Source organism: Narcine bancroftii, chromosome 6 (genome assembly GCF_036971445.1).
Source record: "Narcine bancroftii isolate sNarBan1 chromosome 6, sNarBan1.hap1, whole genome shotgun sequence".
Lineage (NCBI taxonomy): Eukaryota > Metazoa > Chordata > Chondrichthyes > Torpediniformes > Narcinidae > Narcine > Narcine bancroftii.
This window is the reverse complement of record NC_091474.1, coordinates 213,878-228,012: the sequence shown is the minus strand read 5'-3', so window position 1 is coordinate 228,012 and position 14,135 is coordinate 213,878. Positions and strand designations below refer to the sequence as shown.

At 41.7% G+C, this 14,135-nt stretch overlaps 1 protein-coding gene across 12 annotated transcripts in view; it reads left to right on the top strand.

The window, feature by feature from the left end:
* The window catches only part of LOC138735582 (uncharacterized), a 107,226-nt gene that overhangs the window by 27,742 nt on the left and 65,349 nt on the right, over positions 1–14,135 (top strand). For 8 of the 12 annotated variants that reach the window (XR_011339794.1, XR_011339793.1, XR_011339790.1 and 5 more), the window contains one exon: positions 8,633–8,671. The exons of 2 other annotated variants lie outside the window; for them this stretch is intronic. The gene's annotated coding sequence lies outside the window, so the exon portion shown is untranslated. Of the gene's footprint in view, positions 1–8,399; positions 8,555–8,632; positions 8,672–14,135 lie in introns of all 12 variants that reach the window. 2 more of the 12 variants (XR_011339796.1, XR_011339799.1) reach the window with 1 other exon arrangement.

Sequence of the window (14,135 nt, the reverse complement as noted above, 5' to 3'; positions counted from 1 at the left end):
TGTTTTATTTTTGCTTTCACCTCTGTGATTATTTTAATTTTATGAATTTAATTTAGCAATACAGCATGGTAACAGGCCCTTCTGGCCCACAAGCTTGCATCGCCCCAATACACACAATAAACCTACCAACCCTGTACATCTTTGGAATGTGGGAGGACACTGGAACATCAGGGCAAGACCCATGCAGGCACAGGAAGATTGTTCAAACTCCTTACAGACAGTGTTGGATTGAACCTGGGTGATTGACATTGTGTGAACCACTTCAGTATCATCATGCTGCCCCTTGGCTTTAGATTTTTTGTGTCAGTTGCTTAAAAGGCAATATGTCTTTTCCCAGCCCCTTGCAGATAGCATTTAATTCTTCTAAGATTGAGCTTGTAATACCAGAAAGTTGCATTCACATAATACTTTTCATTTTCTCAAGATATACCAAAGCACATAGTAGCTAATGAATTACTTTGAAATGTAGTGACAGTGGTAACATCAAAAATCCACCCACCTAAATAACAGCAGTACATTTCCTTGCTATTACTAAGGCTAACTTAACATATTTCAATTGAGAATCTGACAAAGGTAATTTAGGAGTAATACTTTCAAAATTTCCTAACAACAATAATTCAGGATTTAACGGAAAAGCCACATCAGTAATTTGTTGTAGAATCTTACTAACAGAAACCCAATGTTGGGCACTACCAGTTTCCCCAATAACCACAAGGACAAAGACTGAGGGGAACGATAGGCTTTATTGTACGGAAGACTTGAACTGGCCCGGATCCATGGTGGAGAAGTGGTGATTGGTTTACAGTCTGGGGTGAGGTTTGCGAATAGTGATGGAAGGGCCACCCGCAGGATGGTGAGGCTGCAGGTAATTGCTGGAGGCTGGGTACTCGATTGGGAGGTGGGGGGTCCGAAAGCTGTGGGTTGTAAACGGTGAGCAGTGGTTGGGGCCCCCAAACACCATCTTCACACTCCTGAACTGACTCTGGAAGTCGAGGCCCAGGAGGATCGGCGTACAGAGCTGGGGCATGACCAACAACAAAAAAATCCTTACAACACTCCCCGCCCCCACCTCATCGTCAGAGATGCTACACAGTACCCCCAGATACAAGTCTGCTGGTCTTTTGCCACCATCGACATGGACCTGATCATTGGCCAAATGGGAATCGAGAGTCTACGGGCCACCTTGGGGTGGATAAAACTTTTGGTACTGCCACTATTAAAGAGGTAGTTTGATTTGTGTCCATTCACCTCAATCTGCATCATGGAGTTCGTGATCGGGTGAGGGCTGGCTTGGTCCAAGGTGATTGATGACAGGATGGGTGCATCGTATTCGTCGTCGGTGGGGAGGCCTGATGCCCAAGATGGCAGCCTCCATGTTGACCATGCTGCCAACGCCGAAGAAGAAGGCAGAAGTGACGTCGCTGGTGAGAGTTGCCCTGCATAGAGGATGGCGGCGGGTAAAATAGCGCTCGTCTTACCACGCACGCAGCCGGCACTGGAAATTTCTCAGCCATACATGTCACGCTGCTCTGAGATGGGGCTCTGGACCTGCAGACATGTTGGTAGTGGCCCTTTGTCCCGCAGCCCGAGCAGGTAGCTCCTTTTGTGGGGCAGAGACGTTGCGGATGTCTTGCCTACCCACAGAAGTTGCACCTCGAGGATCCCAGCATTACTGCAGTCAGGTTGGCTGACACCGACTCCCAAGATGGTGGCATGTACTGGGTCGGCCCGCTTCTGCCCACGATCGACTCAGCATGGCGCTGGGCCGAGTCTTAAATCCTGGCCAGTTGGATCACCCGTTTCAATGGGAGTTGATCCTCCTCAAAGAGATGTTGTCGGATATAGTCTGACCTCAACCGTGACACGCAAACGTCCCGGACCAGGTCTTCCATGCACTGGGCCTCCCGGCACAGGTACCGTGGGGTTCCCCAAACAGTCTTTTCCCAGTGTGATCAGGGCTCAGACAAACTCTTCCACCGACTCACCAGGCTGCTGTTTTCTGGATGCCAAGAGGTAACAGGAGTAGACCTCATTAATTTTGGGTTTGTATAGTGCCCGTAGCTCAGCCATTGCCTCGGTGTAGGTCGTGCAGCTTCTTTTGGCCTGGAAAGCCCTCTGGCCGACTCTTGCCTATAGGACTTACAGCCTCTTCTCATCTGAGTTGACCACTCCAGCAGCGGCCTCCAAAAAGTAGTTGAACCAATTGACCCACTACTCAAAGAGTTCTGATGCACCAGGGACTTGGGGATCCACCTCTAACCGATCAGGGTACAGCAACTTCTCCATTACTGGAGACGTTAAAATTTCTGTACAATAAATTGTTGGGCACTACCAGTTACCCCAATAATCACAAGGACAAAGACCGAGGGGAATGATAGGCTTTATTGTACAGAAGACTTAAGCTGGCCCGGATCCAAGCTAGGGAAGTGCAGGGAAGGGAGAGGTGGCCCAACCTTTATGGCCTGGGTCCCAGGGGAAGAGTCCAGGTGAGAGTGTCATCAGGGGGCGGGCCAGCCTGAGCCTTTACCCGGCCAATTAGTACATACAATCCATACCATTACACCCAAAAAGAATTAACCTTCAAACAAGGCCATGAAGAATGAAAAAAAGTTCCAACTTCTTTTCAACATCTAAAAGATTGACCTGATAAATTCAATCTCCATTTACTCAATTTCTGAGGTGTAATGTACAATTGATGTAGAAAACTATCATGAACTAATCTATATATTCTTTCTTCTTTGGCTTGGCTTCGCGGACGAAGATTTATGGAGGGGGTAAAAAGTCCACGTCAGCTGCAGGCTCGTTTGTGGCTGACCAGTCCGATGCGGGACAGGCAGACACGATTGCAGCGGTTGCAAGGGAAAATTGGTTGCTTGGGGTTGGGTGTTGGGTTTTTCCTCCTTTGCCTTTTGTCAGTGAGGTAGGCTCTGCGGTCTTCTTCAAAGGAGGCTGCTGCCCGCCAAACTGTGAGGCGCCAAGATGCACGGTTTGAGGCGTTATCAGCCCACTGGCGGTGGTCAATGTGGCAGGCACCAAGAGATTTCTTTAGGCAGTCCTTGTACCTTTTCTTTGGTGCACCTCTGTCACGGTGGCCAGTGGAGAGCTCGCCATATAATACGATCTTGGGAAGGCGATGGTCCTCCATTCTGGAGACGTGACCCATCCAGCGCAGCTGGATCTTCAGCAGCGTGGACTCGATGCTGTCGACCTCTGCCATCTCGAGTACCTCGACGTTAGGGGTGTGAGCGCTCCAATGGATGTTGAGGATGGAGCGGAGACAACGCTGGTGGAAGCGTTCTAGGAGCCGTAGGTGGTGCCGGTAGAGGACCCATGATTTGGAGCCGAACAGGAGTGTGGGTATGACAACGGCTCTGTATACGCTTATCTTTGTGAGGTTTTTCAGTTGGTTGTTTTTCCAGACTCTTTTGTGTAGTCTTCCAAAGGCGCTATTTGCCTTGGCGAGTCTGTTGTCTATCTCATTGTCGATCCTTGCATCTGATGAAATGGTGCAGCCGAGATAGGTAAACTGGTTGACCGTTTTGAGTTTTGTGTGCCCGATGGAGATGTGGGGGGGCTGGTAGTCATGGTGGGGAGCTGGCTGATGGAGGACCTCAGTTTTCTTCAGGCTGACTTCCAGGCCAAACATTTTGGCAGTTTCCGCAAAGCAGGACGTCAAGCGCTGAAGAGCTGGCTCTGAATGGGCAACTAAAGCGGCATCATCTGCAAAGAGTAGTTCACGGACAAGTTTCTCTTGTGTCTTGGTGTGAGCTTGCAGGCGCCTCAGATTGAAGAGACTGCCATCCGTGCGGTACCGGATGTAAACAGCGTCTTCATTGTTGGGGTCTTTCATGGCTTGGTTCAGCATCATGCTGAAGAAGATCATAGTATTACACATAAATCTTGCCAAACCTGTTGATTTATTGTTTAATCTAAATATTGTTCCTATCTTTCTTTTCAATTAAACAAACCTACTTGATGAAGGGCTCAAGCCCAAAACTTTGGCGATGTATCTTCACCTTTGCTACCTAAAAGCGCTGTTTGACCTGCTTGGGTTTCTCCAGAATTTGTGGGTTTTTTTTACTTTAGGTGTTTGTTCTTGTTACAAGATATATGCTATTGAAATAAATTTTTTAGACATTCCATCCACTATAATTTGTTCCAAATTTGTAAGATTTAAAAAAAATCATATTAGATCCTAATTTCTCCCTTAAATAGGCTCTTAATTGAAAATAACACACTAACGTATTATGTATTGCTGTTACATGGAAATCTGATGTCTCACTAACATTAGAAAGATGGCATACAGAGATTCAAAGTTTTATTCCCTTAGAAAAAAATACATAACTTAAGGGGTAAATATTTCTTATTTCTACATATTTGGGGCCTGTATGTGAGAATAATGAGATTAAAATTATAATTTTTTTAAATTTTGAATCCTCCTGACCAGTGAAGTTTTCCCTGAATGAATAATAATTTTTGGAACAATATATTTGGGATCGTTGAAGCAATCCAAATTAATATGAAGCTATGTAATTATGTATTATACAATAGATATAGATTAGTTATGGGATTAGATTAGGTTAAGGGGGGACTTGAGGTTTTTTTTAGTTTTAGTAGCATTCTTATTTTTTTTCTTTTTATATATTTGCAATATATATTTGTTAACATTGTAATATTGCAATTTGTTATTGTTTGTTATCATTATATATATGTTGATTTAAATAAAATATTCAAAAATATGCAGCCACAAATTTACACACAGATGGGTCTCAGAAAGAGTAATCTGATAATGACCAGATAATCTATTGCATGATAACCCAAATTTGATTAATAACATCACAGATTGATTCAAATGCCAGAATTGTTTCAGAAAATGAGAACATTTTAGTTTGTTCAAAGACTGATGTCAAGTTTAGGAAATGTTGATATTTATCTTAGAACCTCCTTTAAATGTTTGTACTTCTTCCATTACTTCCCAGTCACTTTAAACTTTGACATTTGATAATGATGGTAATATTTATTGTCAAATACATTGTACAATGTACATATGTACTTGCTACAGATGAACAGGTACTTGTAAAGAAAAGCTGTAACTGTAACTAATTGAATTAAATTAAAAGAGACAATAAATACTTAAGATTCATAGATAGTAAATATTCTCAGCACTGGCCACCAAGACAGAGGTGCACCAAAGAAGAGGTACAAGGACTGCTTAAAGAAATCTCTTGGTGCCTGCCACATTGACCACCGCCAGTGGGCTGATATCGCCTCCAACCGTGCATCTTGGCACCTCACAGTTTGGCGGGCTGCAACCTCCTTTGAAGAAGACTGCAGAGCCCACCTCACTGACAAAAGACAAAGGAGGAAACACCCAACACCCAACCCCAACCCCAACCCACCAATTTTCCCTTGCAACCGCTGCAACCGTGTCTGCCTGTCCCGCATCGGACTTGTCAGCCACAAACGAGCCTGCAGCTGACGTGGATCTTACCCCTCCATAAATCTTCGTCCGCGAAGCCAAGCCAAAGATAATTGGTCAGAAGGAAAATAAAATGGCGAGCAAGAGCAGGTGGAGAAAAATTTGATAGGCAATTGTCCTCATGACCTACTGTGAATATGTGCCTTAAACTGTAGTCACTTTTCCACCTATAATAGATAGACGAGTTCCAACCTAAACCAATTTAAACTGACTAGTTTTTTAATAGCAACTGATTTTCACAGTACAGTATAACTCTGGTTATACAAAATCAGATTCTCCGAAATCCTCATTTATCTGAAAAACTTTCAGAGCTGAACTGATTGGGTACATTGGGCTACTGGTGGCAAGCAGGGACCTCAAGCTGCCAGGCAGGAGCGGGAACCTTAAGCTCCCAGGTAGGAGTGGCGCCTTGGTGAAGAGGTGTGATCAGTGGTGGCCTGCATTTTTTGGGTGAGATTTAAACATTATTTTAATGCTTAAAAAAGCCTTTCCTTGTTTTAACACTGTTACAAGTGATTTGTTGTTGCTACTGGGCTGTTTTTAAAAAATGGCCTGTTCTCCAAAAAAAGTTGATCCAACATAAACCTGATCCCGACCATTTCAGATAATCAGAGTTGTACTGTAATTGTTTCTGAGTTTTTAAAAAAAATATAATGTATTCAAAATTTAAAATGATAGTTTATATTTTATATAATAGTTTATATTTTTTATATATAGGAGCCTTGGGCCGGGCAAAATGTTTGAGTTAGTTAGATATGCTATATTTAGTGAGTGCAGGATGCACATCCCACCCTAAAGAGGGAGGTAATGCTGAATGTTCAAATGTCAGCATGGGAGGGGGGGAGGGAGAGCTTTTTATATTTATTTTTATTCTTAATATTATTTTTAAATTTGTCAACCATGTCACTGCCTTATCTGATCTTTTGCTACTTTGCCACAGGAGACATATTTTTACTTGTATGGAGATTTTACAGGAGGTCATAACACTTTGGTATATATTGGTGATTATTATTAATGAATAAGGTAGTGAAATTGGTTAGCTTTAATATGATAGGCTGAATGGAACGGTTAAAAGGAAACAAATCTTGGCACAACTGAAAAAAATGAAAACTGGTATTGCCTTTATACAAGAAAATAGAACAAAAGAAACTAAGGAGAAAGTGGACAGGATATGTAATATCATCCTTTAATTCCAAAGCTGGGAGGGGTAGCCATCCTGACAAACAAAAACACACCTGTAACAATTGGAGAAACTATCATTGACTCATCAGGCTGATAAGTATTAGTTCAGTGGTTCTCAACTTTTTTCTTTCCACTCACGTGCCACTTCAAGTAATCCCTATGCCATCAGTGCTCTGTGATTAGTAAGGGATTGCCTAAGGTGGTATGTGGGTGGTAAGAAAAAGATTGAAAAGCACAATTTTAATCATAACTAATTGACTCATTATGTGCATGGTTTCATAACTCCAAAAGAAATGGGCCAATGACAATTTTTCTCAAGCAAGATATTTCAGTAACAATTGGATCTAGTGATTCTCAACCTTCCCTTCCCACTCACATACCACCTTAAGCAATCCCTTACTAATCACAAAGCACCAATGGCATTGGGATTACTTAAAGTGGTACGTGAGTGGAAATAAAAAGATTGAGAACCATTGTATTAGTTAATTGTCAGCTTTACTCAGAGTCCTGGACATTTTTAAACCTATACACACCAAATTATGACATTGAATCCTTTATTCAAGATATCTTCCTTAAGGCTTTTATGAAAGATTTAAATTTGATAGATGTATGGAGGCAAACGCACCCTCAAACCAGGGACTGCTCCTTTTATTCTGCACCTTACGACTCCCACTCTAGGATTGACCACTTTTTGTATTCAACACAGTTAATCCACAGAACATTAGAATCTGAAAAAAACTATATAGAAACTTGTCAGACCATTCACCTCTGACTCTCTATTTTGATGCCAGAAAAATCACCAAACTTATACAAATGGCAGCTAAATTCTACCCTACTCCAGAAACAAGAATTTTGCCAATTAGTTAAAAAAAAAACAATAAAGTTGTTCTGTGAGATAAACTGTCCATCTGCTCTCAATAATTTTATTTTATGGGGAACATTAAAAGCCTACCTTAGGGGACAGATAACCTCATATTCAAAAGGTATTAAGAAGAAATACATGACAGACATAGAAGAGCTGGATACTGAAATTCTGCAATTGGAAAAGGAGTTTCAACAGTCCAGTTCCAAAAAAACATAAAGTGCTTGTAAACAAAAACTCAAGTACAACACTCTGCACACTTATAAAATTGAAAAAAAAAGCATTTTAAGAACTAAGCAAAGATATTATGAAATGACAGAAAAAGCACATTAAGTCTTGTCCTGGCAATTGAGAGCAGAGAACAATTGTAAGAGAACAATAAATTCAATCGACTGAAATGGGCGTAGTTTTACATAACCCAACAGAAATCAATGATAAATGTAAGCACTTTTATTTAGAACTATATAAATCAGAGTCCACAGAGATCTAAGATTGATGAATTTTTATCCACTGCCAAAATTACTCTGATTCATAAAAAGAACAGGGACCAATTAAAATGCTCCTCATTTCAGCCCATTTCATTACTAAACTCAGATTACAAATTGAGTTGGCTAACAAGCTTGGCCAATACTTGCCGAGATTAATAAATCTAAACCGGACAGGCTTTACTTTGAAATATTAGTCAACCAACAACCTATGTAGGTTCTTTAATATTACCCACCATGCAAAGTCTAAGGCAGAACAGAGTGTTGCTGTGGCTCAGGATGTTGAGAAAGCCTTTGACAGGCAAGAATGGATGTATTTATTTAGAGTCTTGGCCAAGCTTGAATTTGAGCAACTGTTCATTAATTGGGTTAAAAAAACTTTTTATTACAGACCCAAAACTAGCGTGGCCACTTCTGGACAGATCTCGGCAGTGTTCCCTTTGAGCAGATCAAGCTGACAGGGTTGCCCCTTGTCTCCAGGACTTTTTGTCTCCGCTATTGCAGAGGCAATTAGACAAGACCTGGAGATAAAGGGTTTTATGATGGGTAAGACAAGCCACAAATTTAATCTTAGGACAAATGATGTATTTAACAGATCTGATTAATTCCTTTACTAAATTACAGATTCTATGAAAGGTTTACGGTGAAGTTTCAGGATACAAGGTAAACTGGGGGGGGGGGGGGGCGGGGGGAGGGGGAGGAGGGAGGGAATGAAATCATCCCACTAAGAAATTTTGATCACACTGAGTACCAGCAAATAAGTCCATTCAAATGGCCCTTGGGTGGCATCAAATACTTCGTAATAATGGTGGATGATGATCTTCAGAATTTATACAAACTCAATTACCTCCTGATACTTTGTAAAATTGAAGATTTCAGTAGGTGGATGAACTTACCCTCACTCTAATTGTAACGACGAATATATTACCAAGATTGCAGTACTTTTTCCAGTCCTTGCCCATTCCACTACCTCAAACCTTTTGTAAAGCCCTTAATAAGCCTGTTAGGCAATTTATTTGGAACTGTAAGGTACCTATAATATCCATGGAAAAGTTAACATGGGATTCTAGGTTAGGAGGCATCTGGTTGCCCAGTTTCAAAAAGTATTATTTGGTGGCCCAAATGAGCTTAATTTCTTCACTTTTTGAGAGGGACGATACCCCCTCCTGGGTACAAATTGGATTTCACTCTCTAAAATAGAAGGTGTTCAATGATTTCATGTATAAATGGAATTTCAGAACAATTAGCTACCAGAATAGACACTTTAAATCACTTGGTTAAAATATGAGACCTGCTGAGTCTCTGGACTGAAAAGAGGATTGTCACTGAAGACATCTTTAAGACAAAATAAACATATATCCATGACTTCAAACAATAAAATTTTGGAAACCTGCTATCGTAAGGGAGTACAACATCTCGAAGCTTGTTACACAAAAGGTCTTTTCATGTCATTTGAACAGTTGAAGAATAAATATGACTTGTCCAATAAGACCTTTTGTTATCTTCAGTTACGATCCTTCCTTAGGGCCAATTTGAGCCCTGAAATGACTCTACTGGGACTCAGTGAAAAGGAGAAACTACTCCATGAAGGAAATATATACATTTATTTCTAGAATGTACTTTTTATTGATGAGTGAGAGCCCAAAGTTAGGTTTGCAAAAGTCTAGGTAGAGATGGGAGTCATACTTAGATACAACAATTGATGTACAACTCTGGTCAGATCTTTGTCAGGGAAGTTGATTGGCTACTATCAATGCCAGGTATAGACTGGTCCATTATAATTTTCTCCCATCAACTGTACTTCACCCCACAGAAATTACATCAATATAAAACTGAATTATCAAAGATGTGTTTTTGGTGTGGTGTAATAGTTGGTTCCTTTTTACATTCTACCTGGCTTTGCATGAAGGTGAGGACCTTCTGATATGACCTCTGTGACACCTTAATCAAGATCACGGGAGTCACCTTCCCAGTAGACCCAGAACTTTGTTTTCTGGAGAATTTTACCATGATTGGTAGATAACTAATTCTCAAATTAAATTCACAGAAATTGGCTTAAATATGGTTTGGAAGTGGATAGCAGAAACATGGAAATCTGACTCCCATCTACTCACAGATAGGGGGTTTACAGAGACTTGAAAAGGTCACATACAATCTCAGGAAGGGATACAACACCTTCCTAAAAATCTGGCAGCCTTATTTAGAGCATCTCGGTATCTCACTGGCACTAATATAGGGTTACAATCACGACTGGGCCAGTCAGTGGATCTCTGCAAAGATTTTAACAATGTGGTATTATAATGTCTCCATATGTTTTACTGTATGTACTGACAATGGGATGATTTTTGTATTTCTTTTTGTTATATGAAGGAGAGAGGTGGAAGGAGGGGTTCTCTTGATATTTTTTATTTGGTATGATTGTTAATTGTTAAATATATTTAAAGTGATCAATAAAATATTAGAAAAATAACATACGTGACCTCACATACAACCCCAAGATTCTTTTCAATAACAGGTTTATCAGCAAAATTGAAACACAAAGAGTATAAAAGAGACATTGATAATATGGTTATGAATTTGGCTAAGTTATAGGCGGCAGCAGATGGTAGAAAATGGTTGTTTTTGTACTGAATAAAGGTAAACAGTGGAGTTCCTCAGGGACAGGGAATGAGAATTTATTGTCATAGACATAAGTACAAAGAACAAATGCACCAACATTCTTTCTTGCTGCAACCACACAGGTACATAAGATACACTGAAAACAATAGTATAATTGCATCAAGTGTGATATGAAAAAAAAATTCTGCAGCATGTGACTGGAAATTAGAATGTACTGCCAACAGATTGGCTAGACACAACTTCCATTGTGACTTTGAGAGGGAATTGGACAAATACAATACATGTCAGAAAATACTGTACAAGGTGAAGTGCCAGTTGATGAAATCGACAAAGACGATGTGGTCAAACAATAATCATGGCTTTTATTAGCAGAAACTCGTGGTATAATAATGAAAGTCAATAGATGCATATACAGTTATATCCAAAGGGAGTGTTCTTAACAGTAGAGATAATGCACAGCCAATGTTAGTACAGCAAGGCTCGCCAGAGGGGAAACAGGCAGCTTGGCAGACATTCACCTCAGTCTCCCCCTGGCAGAAGGGTTAAAATCAAAAGGACAGCTGCTAGGAAGGACTGAAGCAAGCAATACATGGATACCATGTTTGGCCTTGAGATACTCTAACAGCCAAAATACACTAGTATCTAGCAAGCAATTGAAATATAATGAAATGTTTTATGAATATGTCAGCCAACCAGGTTGTTTACGAATTCTGGTGCTTCGTCTCAAAACAGGTGGCTCTTTTGCAACCTTGGGAACTGATACAGGTCCTGAATCTGTAGTGAGGGAAGGACTGGCTTTTGGACCCGCTTCAGAATCGCCAGCATGAGGCAGTGGAGCCTCAGCATGGCCATCTGAAAGCTTACTAGGGGTCACAGCTGGGGGTTTGAGTCCAACCTCTCAGGCTCACTCTGAGGAGGGGAACGAGGAAGGGGCGAACCAGGCGAGGCCAGATCGCTTAGGGGTACAGTGTCAGTACTCCCATCTGGGAATTTAACATGAGCATAGTTGGGGTTAGTCTGCAGTAGCTGAACTGGTTGGACTAGGGGGTCTGTTTTACCTGCCCGAGCTTGGCTCTTCAGCAGCACAGTTCCAGACTCAGATAAACAGGCTGGCCAGTCCATCACAGTTCCTGATTTCCTAGGAAAGGCAAACATACGTTCATGAGGTGTTTGATTTGTTGCAGTACACAATAAAGACCGAATAGAATGTAGTGCCTCAGGCAGCACCTCCTGCCACCAGGTAACAGCGTAACCATATGTTTTTAAAGCAAGATTAACAGTCTTCCAGACTGTAGCATTAGCCCTTTTGTAGTGGAACAATGTCGTGACTCCTGGATGGCACAGTCTGCTATGGATCTCTTTTAGCCCCTCCAGCTGAGCACCGGCAGCAGATCGTGACAATGCGTCAGAGGGATCATTTAACCTGCCCGGTCTGTACTGCGTCTCATAATTACAAGTTGAGAGTTCTATCTGTCAGCGTGCCATCTTATCATTCTTGATTTTACTTTTGTGTTTAGTACTGAACATGTAAGCCACAGACTTCTGATCAGTGACAAGAGTAAATTTTCTGCCGGCTAGAAAGTGCCTCCAGTAGCGAACAGCTTCGATAATAGCCTGGGCTTCTTTTTCAATGGCAGGATGTTCAACTTCAGGTCCGCATAACGTGCGGGAGAAGAATGCCACAGGTCTGCCTTTTTGATTAAGGGTTCCTGTCAAGGCACAATCTGAGGCATCAGTTTCCACTTGAAATGGGACATCCTCGTCAATGGAAGAGATTGCAGCTTTGGCAATATCAGCTTTAATTCTCTCTAAAGCCTTCAAGGGCATTGGAGAGAGAGGAAAAGATTTTGTGTCAAACAGAGGGCGTACCTTTGTGGCATCGTCCTGAACCCATTTGAAGTAGTAGGAAAAGAAGCCCATACACCTTTTAAGGGCTTTTGCTGAGTTTGGGGGTGGTAACTTCTTAGCCATTCTTTCCGGGTCGGGGCAGATTTCGCCCTTGCGGACAATGTAGCCCAGAATGGGTAGCTCTGTCATAAGATGGCATGCTGACAAATAGAACTCTCAACTTATAATTATGAGATGCAGTACAGACCGGGCAGGTTAACACACATTTGCCCTCATTAAATGTAAGGTTGAGTTCTTTAGCTGTTGCTAAAAATTTCTTTAAGTTGTTGTCATGCTCAGCCTGTGTTTTTAGTGACATTATCCAGATAGAGAAACATACCCTGTAACTCATACATCCTAACAATTTTATCCATTTCCCTCTGAAACACTGACACACCATTAGTGACTCCAAAAGGTACCCTTTTAAACTGGTATAACCCCCCATCAGCCTCAAAGGCTGAATAGGGTCGTTCCTTTTTTTTAATGGGGATTTGGTGGTAAGCTGCTTTGAGGTCGATAGTGGAGTACACTTTGTATTGCACTATCTGATTAACCATTTCATCGATGCGTGGCAGGGGGTAAGCATCCAGGTTAGTGTAACGGTTGATTGTCTGGCTGAAATCAATAGTCAATCGTTTCTTCGTGTGATTTTTCACAACTACCACCTGGCCTCACCATGAACTCTTACTAGGTTCAATTACTCCCTCTTTAAGCAATCTCTGGGTCTCAGCTTTGATAAACTCACGATCCTCTTTGCTGTAAGAACAGCTCTTAGTGGCAATCAGCCGACACTCGCGGGATAAATCACTGAAAAGGGAGGGAGCTTAGATCTTTAATGTGGACAGACCACAGTAACTAGCGCAGGGGATGGTAAGTGTGGGTAGTGGCCCACCAAAATTTAACACTACACTGTTCATCTGAGATTGAATATCTAACCCCAGTACCACAGGGGCGCAGAGCTCCGGCATAATAAAGAGTCACACATCAGCCAGGCAATGTTTCTGCACATTTAAAGTAACTTTACACTTGTCCCATACAGTTTTTGTAAGTTCACTACAAGCCATCGTTATCTTTCGGTTCGCTGGATATCTCCGCAAATTTAAGGCTCCGGTAATTCTGTCTTGGATGTAGCTGTCAGCACTCCCCGAGTCTATTAGACAATCAAGAGTGTCACCATTCACTTCCCTCTTCATAGTCGACCGTTCCAGTCCGTAACATCCCCCAAGCTTTGGAATCAATTGAGCTATCACGGGGGATCTTGAAGTTGACTCAGCCTGCTCGTCTGAAAATCCCCCCTTTTCACAGATGTCTTCCATTCCTGCAGCTCCAGGACACATTTTCTTGGTGCTTCTCTTCTTCTTATCAGTGAAAGTACTTTTCGCCTTACACGCTTTTGCAAAGTGGCTGAGTTTCCCACAATAGCTGCAGGTATCGAGCCAGGCACTTCTGACTGGGATGCCATCCCTTATCATAGAAGTAGCATTATTCAGGAGTTTGCTTTTATCTTTCCTTCGGGGTTCCAGCACTCCTGGATGTTTCCTTTTCAGTTTCTAGCATTTCACTGGACCACATGGCACTACTCAGTGTTTTGGTTAGAGTGACTGCCGGTCGTAGGTTAAAG